The 12,595-nt window shown below is 41.6% G+C and overlaps 4 non-coding genes across 4 annotated transcripts; all 4 read left to right on the plus strand.

Moving 5' to 3' along the window:
* Nucleotides 1–6,183: 6,183 nt before the first annotated feature.
* trnap-ugg (transfer RNA proline (anticodon UGG)) lies at nucleotides 6,184–6,255 on the plus strand. Its single transcript has one exon. It is a non-coding gene; the product is annotated as a tRNA-Pro (tRNA).
* Nucleotides 6,256–7,827: 1,572 nt separating this feature from the next.
* trnap-cgg (transfer RNA proline (anticodon CGG)) lies at nucleotides 7,828–7,899 on the plus strand. Its single transcript has one exon. It is a non-coding gene; the product is annotated as a tRNA-Pro (tRNA).
* Nucleotides 7,900–9,617: 1,718 nt separating this feature from the next.
* On the plus strand, nucleotides 9,618–9,689 carry trnap-cgg (transfer RNA proline (anticodon CGG)). Its single transcript has one exon. It is a non-coding gene; the product is annotated as a tRNA-Pro (tRNA).
* Nucleotides 9,690–10,653: 964 nt separating this feature from the next.
* trnap-ugg (transfer RNA proline (anticodon UGG)) lies at nucleotides 10,654–10,725 on the plus strand. Its single transcript has one exon. It is a non-coding gene; the product is annotated as a tRNA-Pro (tRNA).
* The last annotated feature ends 1,870 nt before the right edge of the window (nucleotides 10,726–12,595 follow it).

Below are 12,595 nucleotides of genomic sequence, written 5' to 3' on the forward strand. Positions count from 1 at the left end.
CAGTGTATTACAGTGATGTGAGCTGGTGACAGTACAGTGTATTACAGTGATGTGTGAGCTGGTGACGGTACAGTGTATTACAGTGATGTGTGAGCTGGTGACAGTACAGTGTATTACAGTGATGTGTGAGCTGGTGACAGTACAGTGTATTACAGTGAAGTTATTCTGTTTTTAGTATTCGCTTTTCGGGATTTGCACTTTGCAGACAGTCCCTTGGAATCTGTCTCATGCACTGAAAGTCATGCATGTCTTTTTTAAAGCAGAATACATCCAGTGTTGTAAATTTTAATCGGTTGGTGAAAAAGTATTCTAAAAATGTATGCTAAAAACAAAATCTAAATAATTTGTCATAAAAAATTATGGTATTATTATAGCCCACATATTGAAAAAAATACAATTTGCAATTCCTTTCGAAAATATACTGGAAAATGTTTTTTGGTCAATCAGAGGTGGTTAATTATTGCAATTAAAATATTAAAGGAAATCATTTATATTAAATGATTTTTTTCCCATTATCCTCCAGCTCTAACTTCCAGGTTGTATTGCTGCTAGCATTATTTAAATTCATCTTTATTGCAGGTGCAGTCATGCAGAATCCCCTTACTGCAAAAGCCTCAAATAAAGACATTGAAATCAACATAAATGGTTGCACCTCACTGGAGACCGAGAGGGGGGTAGGAGGGAGCGAATGAAGAAACACGAGGCCCAACAAAACACTGCCGACCCTCATTAGGCACATTAAAACCTCATCAAAACCTCCCTGCACATCAAAACTCAATTTCTCAATTCAAGTTACTCTGATTTTTTTGTATTTTTTTTTCTGTGATTTTTATTACTCTGAGTTGAATACATTCTTAAATGTATTCTTATGTTTACTCTTAAAGCTGTAATTATTTAAACACTTGTTTTGAAGTAAATTGTTTTGAGTACATTTGTTGTTGAGTGTTTCATTTACCTTTAAGTTAATAAGACTTTTACATACTGTCAGCTGCATGTGGTTCACATATGGGCCGTTAGATTTTAACAGAACTCAAGCATACTAAAATTTCATATAAGGCTCACATATGAGCCACATTAAATTGTATTATTTGTCTCATGTTTGGTGGAGTTATGGCATTCCTTTGGTTCAGTTCTTTCAAAGAAGAGGTGTGCCATATTTGGGCCATATAAATTACATTTGGCTTATGTTTGGTGGACTTATGGCACTGCTTTGGTTCAGTTTTGGCAAAGGAGATGTGGGCCATATCTGGGCCGACAAACACAAACTAATCTGGGCCACAGCTCAGCTGTTTATCTGGCCCAAATCTGGGCCAAAGGAAATTTGCTGACTGGGATGCAGGCCATTTTATTTACCACGGGAATTTACTACTGTTTTCATTGTCAGAGTTTACATTCCTCCTAGCACTAATGCTAAAGAGGCGCTAAGTGAGCTAAACGGAGCTATTAGCAACCTACAGAATGTTCACCCCGACGGACTGTTTATCATCGCCGGAGATTTCAGTCACGCAAATCTCGTCAGTGCTCCCTAAATTCCATCAACATGTGGACTTTGCTACGAGATTTGAAAACACGCTGCATCTTGTTTACACAAACATTACCGGCACGTATCGTGCAGAGCCACGCCCCCACATCGGCTACTCAGACCACATCTCTGTTATGCTAATTCCAGCATATAGACCACTCGTCAGACGCTCAAAACCGGTTCTGAAGCAGGCGAAAACCTGGCCAGCAGGAGCCACCTCTGCTCTTCAGGACTGCTTTGAGTGCACTGACTGGAACATCTTCAGAGTGGCTGCAACCAACGGTGACTCCGTCAACTTGGAGGAGTACACGTCTGCTGAGGACTAGAGACCTAGCCTTCAGAACAGAGGACAGGAAAAAAACAGCAAGGGCCAAACTGTCCAGAGCCATCAAAGAGGCAAATCGCGCACATGCCCAGACAATCCACAGCCACTTCCAAGACAGCGGGAACACCCAGCGCATGTGGCAGGGCATACGGGCGATCACGAACTACAAGACAGCTTCACCTGCTTGTGATAGCGACGCCTCCCTCCCAGATGCGCTGAACGACTTCTACACTCGGTTTGAGGTGCAGAACAACGTAGCGGCAAGGAAGACCATCCCTCCCCCCGACGACCAGATACTCTGTCTATCCATGGCCGACGTGAGGAGAACTCTATACAGAGTTAACCCACGGAATCCTGCTGGACCAGATAACATTCCTGGCAGGGTGCTCAGGGAATGTGCAGAACAGCTAGCAGATGTCTTTACTGACATTTTCAACATTTCCCTGAGCAGCGCTGTTCCTACGTGCCTCAAAACTACCACCATCGTTCCTGTCCCAAATAAGTCTACAGTGTCCTGCCTCAATGACTATCGTCCCGTTGCACTCACACCCATAGTTATGAAGTGCTTCAAGAAGCTTGTCATGAGGCACATCAAGACCCAGCTACCACCCTCACTGGACTCCCTACAGTTCACGTATCGTCCAAACCGCTCCACAGATGATGCCATTGCCACAGCCCTCCACTTAGCCCTCACCCACCTGGACAATGACGACACTTATGTATGAATGATGTTCATAGACTTTAGCTCAGCATTCAATACAATCATCCCTCAGCACCTGATTGGGAAGCTGAGCCTGCTGGGACTAAACACCTCCCTCTGCAACTGGATCCTGGACTTCCTGACTTGAAGATAAGAGATGAGCCGGATACTCGGCTGAAACGAGTATCTGGTACGGATAAAGCACTTCTGCCAAGTACGAGTATTATACGAGTAATACGAGTCAATATCTGTGCTTGGATTGAATGAAAATCGTCATTGGGTAGCTGATTGTGTCAGCGTTCTGTGATAGGCTAGTCACAGCGCCCCTCCCCTACACACATACAGATGTATTGTGTTGCTGTGTCTAGCTCTGCTCACTCACAGTCACACGCAGAACAGCTCTCTGTCTCTCCCTCAGTCACTCGGGTTCGCGGTCTTTTCCGTTAACGTTTAGGGTTTCTTCAGCTTTTTACTTCGGGTTGTAACGTTAATAATACGTACTTACTAACCAGTAGAGTTCAGGTAAACGTGGGTTCGTTCAGACGTGGTGCTTGCTTGGTAGAATGCGACTCGCATTGCGTCTCTGCCTGTCTGAGATTTTTTTTCTTTTTTAAACCTTCAGCTGTCTCTAACCAGTAACCAGACACTGAGTGTCTGACACGTTTTTGCTGTATTTCATAAAAACATAAAGGTAGTAAGCTAGTGTTATAAATATTACAAATTAATTATTACCGGTTAAAGCCACGCCCGTTTCAAGGCAAGCCCCGCATACTGCCGGGTTAGGCCCCACCCACTCCGAGTACGGATACAAATACAGATAATTCATATGGTTAACAGATACGGATACAGATACAGATAATGCTGTACTCGCTCACCCCTACTCGAAGACCTCAGTCAGTTCGGATCTGGAACAGCATCTCCAGCACCACCACACTGAACACTGGAGCCCCTCAGGGCTGCGTGCTCAGTCCACTGCTGTTCACCTTGCTGACTCACGACTGTGCAGCAATGCACAGCTTGAATCATATTATCAAATTCGCTGATGACATGACCGTGGTATGTCTCATCAACAAGAACGAAAAGTCAGCATACAGGGAGGAGGTGCAACAACTAACTGCCTGGTGTAGAGCCAGATCTCGGATCGCAAAACCCTGCAGCGGATAGTAAGGACAGCGGAGAAGATCATTGGGGTCTCTCTTCCCTCTATCATGGACACTTACACCACACGCTGCATCTGCAAAGCCAATAGCATTGTGGATGACCCCACACACCCCTCACACACACACTCTTCTCCTGCCGTCTGGAAAAAGGTACCAAAGCATTCGGGCCCTCACAACCAGACTGTGTAATAGTTTCTTCCCACAAGCCATCAGACTTCTCAATAACTGAACTGAACTGAACTGAACTGTATTGAGCACAACACACACACACATCATCTGTATGGACTGCTCAGACCCACACAAAACACACACACTGACACATCAAACTGTTTACATGCTGCTTACAATCCATCAAACTGTTTACATGCTGTTTTGCACTCTTTTCTGCTGTTTTTGCACAAGCTGCCCAACATTTAAGCCGTTCAGCCGTTTTTGCACATACTATACAATATTTGAGTCATTTGCTGTTTTTTGCACAATTCTATATATTATCCCAAGGACCTGCTGCTAAGAAACTGTGTTCATTCTAATGTTACTACACGAAATATTGTTTGAACATTCAGTATTCACATGCAGTATTTACACTGGTCGGTCGGCGCTATTTCTGTTACTGGTTATTGTCTTTTGTGTATTGTTTTTGTACTTTTTGTATTGTCTTGTAACTTTTTGTCTACGCTGTCTTTTGTCCTGCACTCTCTTGTCTGTCTTGTTTGTCTTGTCCTGCACTTTTTGCACCAGGTTGCACAGTTGCACTTTATGTGGCTAAGACTACTTACTGTAATGTAAGTTGTTATGGGTAGCAGTTAAGCTTTTTCTGAAATGATGAAAAAAAATCTAAATGACTAAAAATGATCTCTCCAGCTTAGTTTATACTACATCATGTTTCACTTGTTTTCATACTTACACGTTAATTTATCTACTTATATATTATTGAAAATGCCCTATTTAATATGCATTGCCTTCTGTATTGCATTCGTTTTGTACATTTACAGGTGCACAAATACTGGCTAATTTTAATTTCATTAAGACACTGTTGTGTTCTGTATCGATCGATGTTCTGTAAATTTGTATTTAACAAGCTTAAACCATGTTATTCAATTGTAAATTATAGAAAAGAAATATTTTGTACAACATTTTTGTATATTATAGCATATTTTTTATATATTTTTTTCAGAAAACCTTACATTAATCTGCAGTCACCCTGCTAAAAGACAAGAATAAAGGGATCTGCTCTTAGAATTACACAAAGGGAAACAGAACTGTGGCAGATTATGTGTTAGAGTTAACTTTTCTGTTAGAAATCTCATCAGGTCAGCAGTTTCATAAGTACCCACCTGGCACCAGCAACCATGCCACAGTTAAAGGCATAGAGATCACACTTTTTCTTCATTCTGATGTGAACAATAACTGAAGCTCTTGAAATCTACATAATTATATGCATTAAGCTGTTGCCACATGATTATCTGATCAGATAACTGCATGGAAGTGCAGGTATACAGGTGTTTTTAATAAAGTGGATGGTGAATATTACAATACTAAATATGTACTAAAACACAACAAAAAGTCACATAAACCATCAAAACTATATGTAGGTGGATAGGGTCCAGTAATTTGACTATATATGTAGTGTTCCAAGTAGGGTTGCAAAGGGGCAGAAAGTTTCCGAGAAACTTTCCACGGGAACTTAATCTGGGGAATTTTGGAAATATTCCAAATTGGAAATTTACCGGAATTTATGGGAATTTACAGGAATTTATGGGAATTACTTAGAAATATAGGGAAATTTATATTAACTATATCGTATACAAACATAAATAAACATTTTGTTTGTCATAAGAAGACATGCATGCAAGGTAATACAAATTTTACAGACGGTTACAGACGTAATTGGTGAATTCCACTCCACACAACTTCATGTGAGAGCTAAACAGCAAAGTTAGACCTTCAGCAAGTCAAACAGAAGAGACATGCTTTTACTTGGAAAAAAGGCTGCAGTGAAATATCTTATTGCATGCCGCTATGACGTCCGCACCGTAAGAACTAGCCGCACAAAAATATAGCAAAAATGATTCACTATAAAACTAGACAATGCAGCATGCAATGGTTCAAAAGTGATAAAAACAGGAGCACACTGATGCCGGTCTGTTTATCACAGAATGCACATTGCAGGGGAATAAAAATCATTAGAAACCCTGATCCAGCAGAAAAACACAGAGTGTCTTGCAAATAGATGAGTATAATGTATACTCAGAGTTCTTGAAATTTCATTCTGGCTTCAATTTTGTTCTTTGTGCACGTCAGCAAGGACGTTTCTTGGTGATGTTTCCTTTCCTACAGATTAAAGGTAACAAAATTATTGCAATAGTAGTGCACTGAACAGTTTAACGCTAACCCACAGAACAGAACTGACATATGGTTTCAGGATCCAGTTAACTTCCATACAATATGTGCACAACATAAAACTGAGCACTGTTCCGGCTCGTTGGTCTAGGGGTATGATTCTCGCTTTGGGTGCGAGAGGTCCTGGGTTCAAATCCCGGACGAGCCCTTCCCCTTACTCTTGAAAGACCGTTCGATTAGGTAGCGGATTCTTGCTTCTCACGTCAGCCAAGTTTCTTGCTCTATAATGCTCGATGTCAAGAGCTTCTTACTCGGTTCTCGATTGGCCACTTGTATCTCGAGGGGTCCAAAGAGGTTCAGAGTTCTATTGAATTTTAGTGCCCTAACCTTTGGTCGTTGGATTGTAGTCTATTGCAGGACACCACGCTAACACTCATTCACACCTAGGTGTAAGTGGCATTGGTTTTCATTTGTTTGAACCGTTGTTCATGTGCAGGGTTGTGTGTGTAGGTGGAACCTTTGTTCGGGACGAGATTGAACGGAGGAATTTAATTATGTTGCGCATGTTCACTGCATGTGCCCCCCTTTTTTACAGTTTAACGCTAACCCACAGAACAGAACTGACATATGGTTTCAGGATCCAGTTAACTTCCATACAGTATGTGCACAACATAAAGCTGAGCACTGTTCCGGCTCGTTGGTCTAGGGGTATGATTCTCGCTTTGGGTGCGAGAGGTCCTGGGTTCAAATTTTGGACGAGCCCTTCCCCTTACTCTTGAAAGACTGTTCGATTAGGTAGCATCAGCCAAGTTTCTTGCTGTATAATGCTCGATGTCAAGAGCTTCTTACTCGGTGTCAAGAGCTTCTTACTCGGCCACTTGTATCTCGAGGGGTCCAAAGAGGTTCAGAGTTCTATTGAATTTTAGTGCCCTAACCTTTGGTCGTTGGATTGTAGTCTATTGCAGGACACCACGCTAACACTCATTCACACCTAGGGACAATCCAGTCAAATCAGCTAGTGACATGTTTTACGGACATGTAGAAGATGTGCAAAACTACACACAGGAAATAACGTGCATGAAATCAAAGCAGGGTCACCAAAGCTATGTGAAGGATATTCTTATCTCATAGATTAATTGGCTGCTTAATCTGATATCTTTGTTAACTACAGCTAATGTAACAGCAAAAATATATGCCAAAAATGATTCACCAAATAAGTAGAAACTGCAGCAGGCAGGTCAGCAAAGGTTCAACAGAGATAGAAAAAGGAGTACACTGATTCCAGTCTGTTTATCACAGAGGCAGTGTTTCTGCAAATGCATGTTGTGGGGAAAAAAATATTTGCAACCCTCATCCATTAGAAAAACACAGAGTATCTTGCAGATAGATAAAGAGTCCAAAGTAAACTCAGAGTTTCTGCCACTTAATATGGGCTTGATTTGTGTTCTATGCACAAGTTCGTAAGAACTTGGTCATGTCTCCTTTCCAACATGTCTCCTTTCCAACAGGACAGAAATGTATGCAGGATTTGTGAAATTCACGACATGCACACCAGAGTCCAAAGTAAACTCAGAGTTTCTGCCACTTAATATGGGCTTGATTTGTGTTCTATGCGCAAGTCCTTAAGAACTTGGTCATGTCTCCATTCCAAGAGATTGGTGTTAATGAAATTGCTACAAAAGTAGTGATCTGTAAGGTTTAGCATGAAAACAGATGCTATAAACCATGCACACCAAACATGCACACCAAACATGCACACCGAGCCAAGACAGTGCACTTTGGCTCGTTGGTCTAGGGGTATGATTCTCGCTTCGGGTGTGAGAGGTCCCGGGTTCAAATCCCGGACGAGCCCTGGCTTTACGTGGAATAGACTACCCCCTGGGTGAAACTGATTCAGAGGAACCTTGCAGTGAGCTGGGTTTTGCTCCTCATGACAACGAACATTAATTGCTTATGTAGCTCAAAGGCACATGTACACCAAGATAACACACATTTACACCTATGTGCAATCCAGAGAGAACACGAAAAACTGCAGGTTTGTGGGTTCTCTCATACATATGAGACCACAAATAACCCGTGGTCAGAATCAAGACAGGTATACTGAAGCAAGGCTCTACTTACCTAATTAAATGCAGTAGCAGATAAGTTTGTGTACTACCTCGTGCAAACTTTAAGAAAAAAATAGGCGATTTAGAACGTATCTGACTGACTGCTATGAGGTTACAGACGTAATTGGTGAATTCCACTCCACACAACTTCATGTGAGAGCTAAACAGCAAAGTTAGACCTTCAGCAAGTCAAACAGAAGAGACATGCTTTTACTTGGAAAAAAGGCTGCAGTGAAATATCTTATTGCATGCCGCTATGACGTCCGCATCCTAAGAACTAGCCGCACAAAAATATAGCAAAAATGATTCACTATAAAACTAGACAATGCAGCATGCAATGGTTCAAAAGTGATAAAAACAGGAGCACACTGATGCCGGTCTGTTTATCACAGAATGCACATTGCAGGGGAATAAAAATCATTAGGAATCCTGATCCAGCAGAAAAACACGAGCCCTTCCCCTTACTCTTGAAAGACTGTTCGATTAGGTAGCATCAGCCAAGTTTCTTGCTGTATAATGCTCGATATCAAGAGCTTCTTACTCGGTTCTCGATTGGCCACTTGTATCTCGAGGGGTCCAAAGAGGTTCAGAGTTCTATTGAATTTTAGTGCCCTAACCTTTGGTCGTTGGACTGTAGTCTATTGCAGGACACCACGCTAACACTCATTCACACCTAGGGACAATCCAGTCAAATCAGCTAGTGACATGTTTTAGGGACATGTAGAAGATGTGCAAAACTACACACAGGAAATAACGTGCATGAAATCAAAGCAGGGACACCAAAGCTATGTGAAGGATATTCTTATCTCATAGATTAATTGGCTAATTAATCTGATATCTTTGTTAACTACAGCTAATGTAACAGCAAAAATATATGCCAAAAATGATTCACCAAATAAGTAGAAACTGCAGCAGGCAGGTCAGCAAAGGTTCAATAGAGATAGAAACAGGAGTACACTGATTCCAGTCTGTTTATCACAGAGGCAGTGTTTCTGCAAATGCATGTTGTGGGGAAAAAAATATTTGCAACCCTCATCCATTAGAAAAAGACAGAGTATCTTGCAGATAGATAAAGAGTCCAAAGTAAACTCAGAGTTTCTGCCACTTAATATGGGCTTGATTTGTGTTCTATGCACAAGTTCGTAAGAACTTGGTCATGTCTCCTTTCCAACATGTCTCCTTTCCAACAGGACAGAAATGTATGCAGGATTTGTGAAATTCACGACATGCACACCAGAGTCCAAAGTAAACTCAGAGTTTCTGCCACTTAATATGGGCTTGATTTGTGTTCTATGCGCAAGTCCTTAAGAACTTGGTCATGTCTCCATTCCAAGAGATTGGTGTTAATGAAATTGCTACAAAAGTAGTGATCTGTAAGGTTTAGCATGAAAACAGATGCTATAAACCATGCACACCAAACATGCACACCAAACATGCACACCGAGCCAAGACAGTGCACTTTGGCTCGTTGGTCTAGGGGTATGATTCTCGCTTCGGGTGTGAGAGGTCCCGGGTTCAAATCCCGGACGAGCCCCGGCTTTACGTGGAATAGACTATCCCCCGGGTGAAACTGATTCAGAGGAACCTTGCAGTGAGCTGGGTTTTGCTCCTCATGACAACGAACATTAATTGCTTATGTAGCTCAAAGGCACATGTACACCAAGATAACACACATTTACACCTATGTGCAATCCAGAGAGAACACGAAAAACTGCAGGTTTGTGGGTTCTCTCATTGGCACCACAAATAACCCGTGGTCAGAATCAAGACAGGTATACTGAAGCAAGGCTCTACTTACCTAATTAAATGCAGTAGCAGATAAGTTTGTGTACTACCTCGTGCAAACTTTAAGAAAAAAATAGGCGATTTAGAACGTATCTGACTGACTGCTATGAGGTTACAGACGTAATTGGTGAATTCCACTCCACACAACTTCATGTGAGAGCTAAACAGCAAAGTTAGACCTTCAGCAAGTCAAACAGAAGAGACATGCTTTTACTTGGAAAAAAGGCTGCAGTGAAATATCTTATTGCATGCCGCTATGACGTCCGCATCCTAAGAACTAGCCGCACAAAAATATAGCAAAAATGATTCACTATAAAACTAGACAATGCAGCATGCAATGGTTCAAAAGTGATAAAAACAGGAGCACACTGATGCCGGTCTGTTTATCACAGAATGCACATTGCAGGGGAATAAAAATCATTAGCAACCCTGATCCAGCAGAAAAACACAGAGTGTCTTGCAAATAGATGAGTATAATGTATACTCAGAGTTCTTGAAATTTCATTCTGGCTTCAATTTTGTTCTTTGTGCACGTCAGCAAGGACGTTTCTTGGTGATGTTTCCTTTCCTACAGATTAAAGGTAACAAAATTATTGCAATAGTAGTGCACTGAACAGTTTAACGCTAACCCACAGAACAGAACTGACATATGGTTTCAGGATCCAGTTAACTTCCATACAGTATGTGCACAACATAAAACTGAGCACTGTTCCGGCTCGTTGGTCTAGGGGTATGATTCTCGCTTTGGGTGTGAGAGGTCCTGGGTTCAAATCCCGGACGAGCCCTTCCCCTTACTCTTGAAAGACCGTTCGATTAGGCAGCGGATTCTTGCTTCTCACGTCAGCCAAGTTTCTTGCTCTATAATGCTCGATGTCAAGAGCTTCTTACTCGGTTCTCGATTGGCCACTTGTATCTCGAGGGGTCCAAAGAGGTTCAGAGTTCTATTGAATTTTAGTGCCCTAACCTTTGGTCGTTGGATTGTAGTCTATTGCAGGACACCACGCTAACACTCATTCACACCTAGGTGTAAGTGGCATTGGTTTTCATTTGTTTGAACCGTTGTTCATGTGCAGGGTTGTGTGTGTAGGTGGAACCTTTGTTCGGGACGAGATTGAACGGAGGAATTTAATTATGTTGCGCATGTTCACTGCATTTGCCCCCCTTTTTTTTTCACGGTTTTTATTTTGAACACTGGATTGTACTGGATTGTCAGAGTTTAGCAGAGTTGATAATGTTTTGCACCCTTGGTAAAGTGGAGCGAGGTATGTTTTCTTTTTGTTATAATGTGAATCTGGCTACGATAGCTTAAAGTTTATCACTTTGAAGTTTATGATTTAATGGGTGTATGTCATTTGTTTATGTTTTGAATATATGTGTACTTTTCTTTCTTTAATTTAAGTTTCACGTTGTTGAGCGGTGGTGAACGGTGGATGCTTCATGTTAAAGAGTACGACTCGTGAATTGAAGACGTGTCCCAATAAATGATCTACACCCGTATTGAGACTCTCTGTTCATTTATCGATGCCAAGGGCTGCTACAGTGAAACTCGCCGCTACGCGTGGCTAAAGTAAAGGTCGTCGCTACACGTCGTGCCAGTTCAGTGAAAGTCATCCACTACGCTGTACTAGTGCCATTCAGCAAGGAGGATACAACCTGTTGTCCACCAGGTTATCGTTTTGGTCACTCAGCTGCAGAGACTTCGGAGGGCAAATGTTAATGTTGATAGGAGCTGCAAAGCGGAGTATACAAAGGTTACTGTAAGTCAAGGTCATTGTCAGCTCATGAGGTTTAAAACCCAATTTAGCAAATTGTCTGATTTTACATTATTTCTGTGTTGATTTCTGACATTTTCTGTTGTTCCTACTTGCTTACTTCTGCGTTTTCCTGATGTGTAAATGTCTGATGTGAGTGGTAATATATAGTTGTAAGGATATGTTAAGGTCACCACTTCTTAATTAGAGTTCCGACATAGACATTTTATGCTTCATAATATAAGCAAGTACAGAGCAACAAGATGTTGTGTGTTGACCAATCAGACAGTTCTTCCGAAGGGAAACAACTCAGATCCAGTTCTCGCGAACGAAATTTAACTGAGAAGGGCCAAGAGATGCATGAACAGCACGCAGCCAAAAATGAAAAGGCATTTCACAAAGCCTATGATCTTTGGAAGCAGACAGCAAAGGACATTAGAACGAGATTGAAAGTGCTCTGCTCAGCTGAAGAACTTGAAGGAAGCCAAAGGGACATAGGATCTAAACAAGCCACAGTGAAACAACATTACGAAGCCATTCAACGCAACCATAGTACTACGTCAAACATTGTTAAGAAAATGGACGCATGTGTCACTTTGACTGCGGATGTTTGTGATCTTGTCAGTAAAAGATTAGAGAACATAGAAGAAGTTTTCAATGATCAACTTGAAAAGGAGAGAGTGAGAATGGTACTTAATAAGGATGAGTACGAGTCTGTCTTTGGGAAAACAGATACTGAAACGGTAATCTCAGAGTTAAGATCAGACCACTCAAATGCAACCTCCTGGTCTTCCAACAAACATGCAGATGCTGAAGCAGACCTGGCTGCCAAACAAGAACAAGCAAGGGTTATGCAGTTGCTACATGCACAACAAGCAAGAGTTGATCAACTGGAGAGTGAATG

The sequence above is a fragment of the Tachysurus vachellii genome, chromosome 16 (genome assembly GCF_030014155.1).
Source record: "Tachysurus vachellii isolate PV-2020 chromosome 16, HZAU_Pvac_v1, whole genome shotgun sequence".
NCBI lineage: Eukaryota > Metazoa > Chordata > Actinopteri > Siluriformes > Bagridae > Tachysurus > Tachysurus vachellii.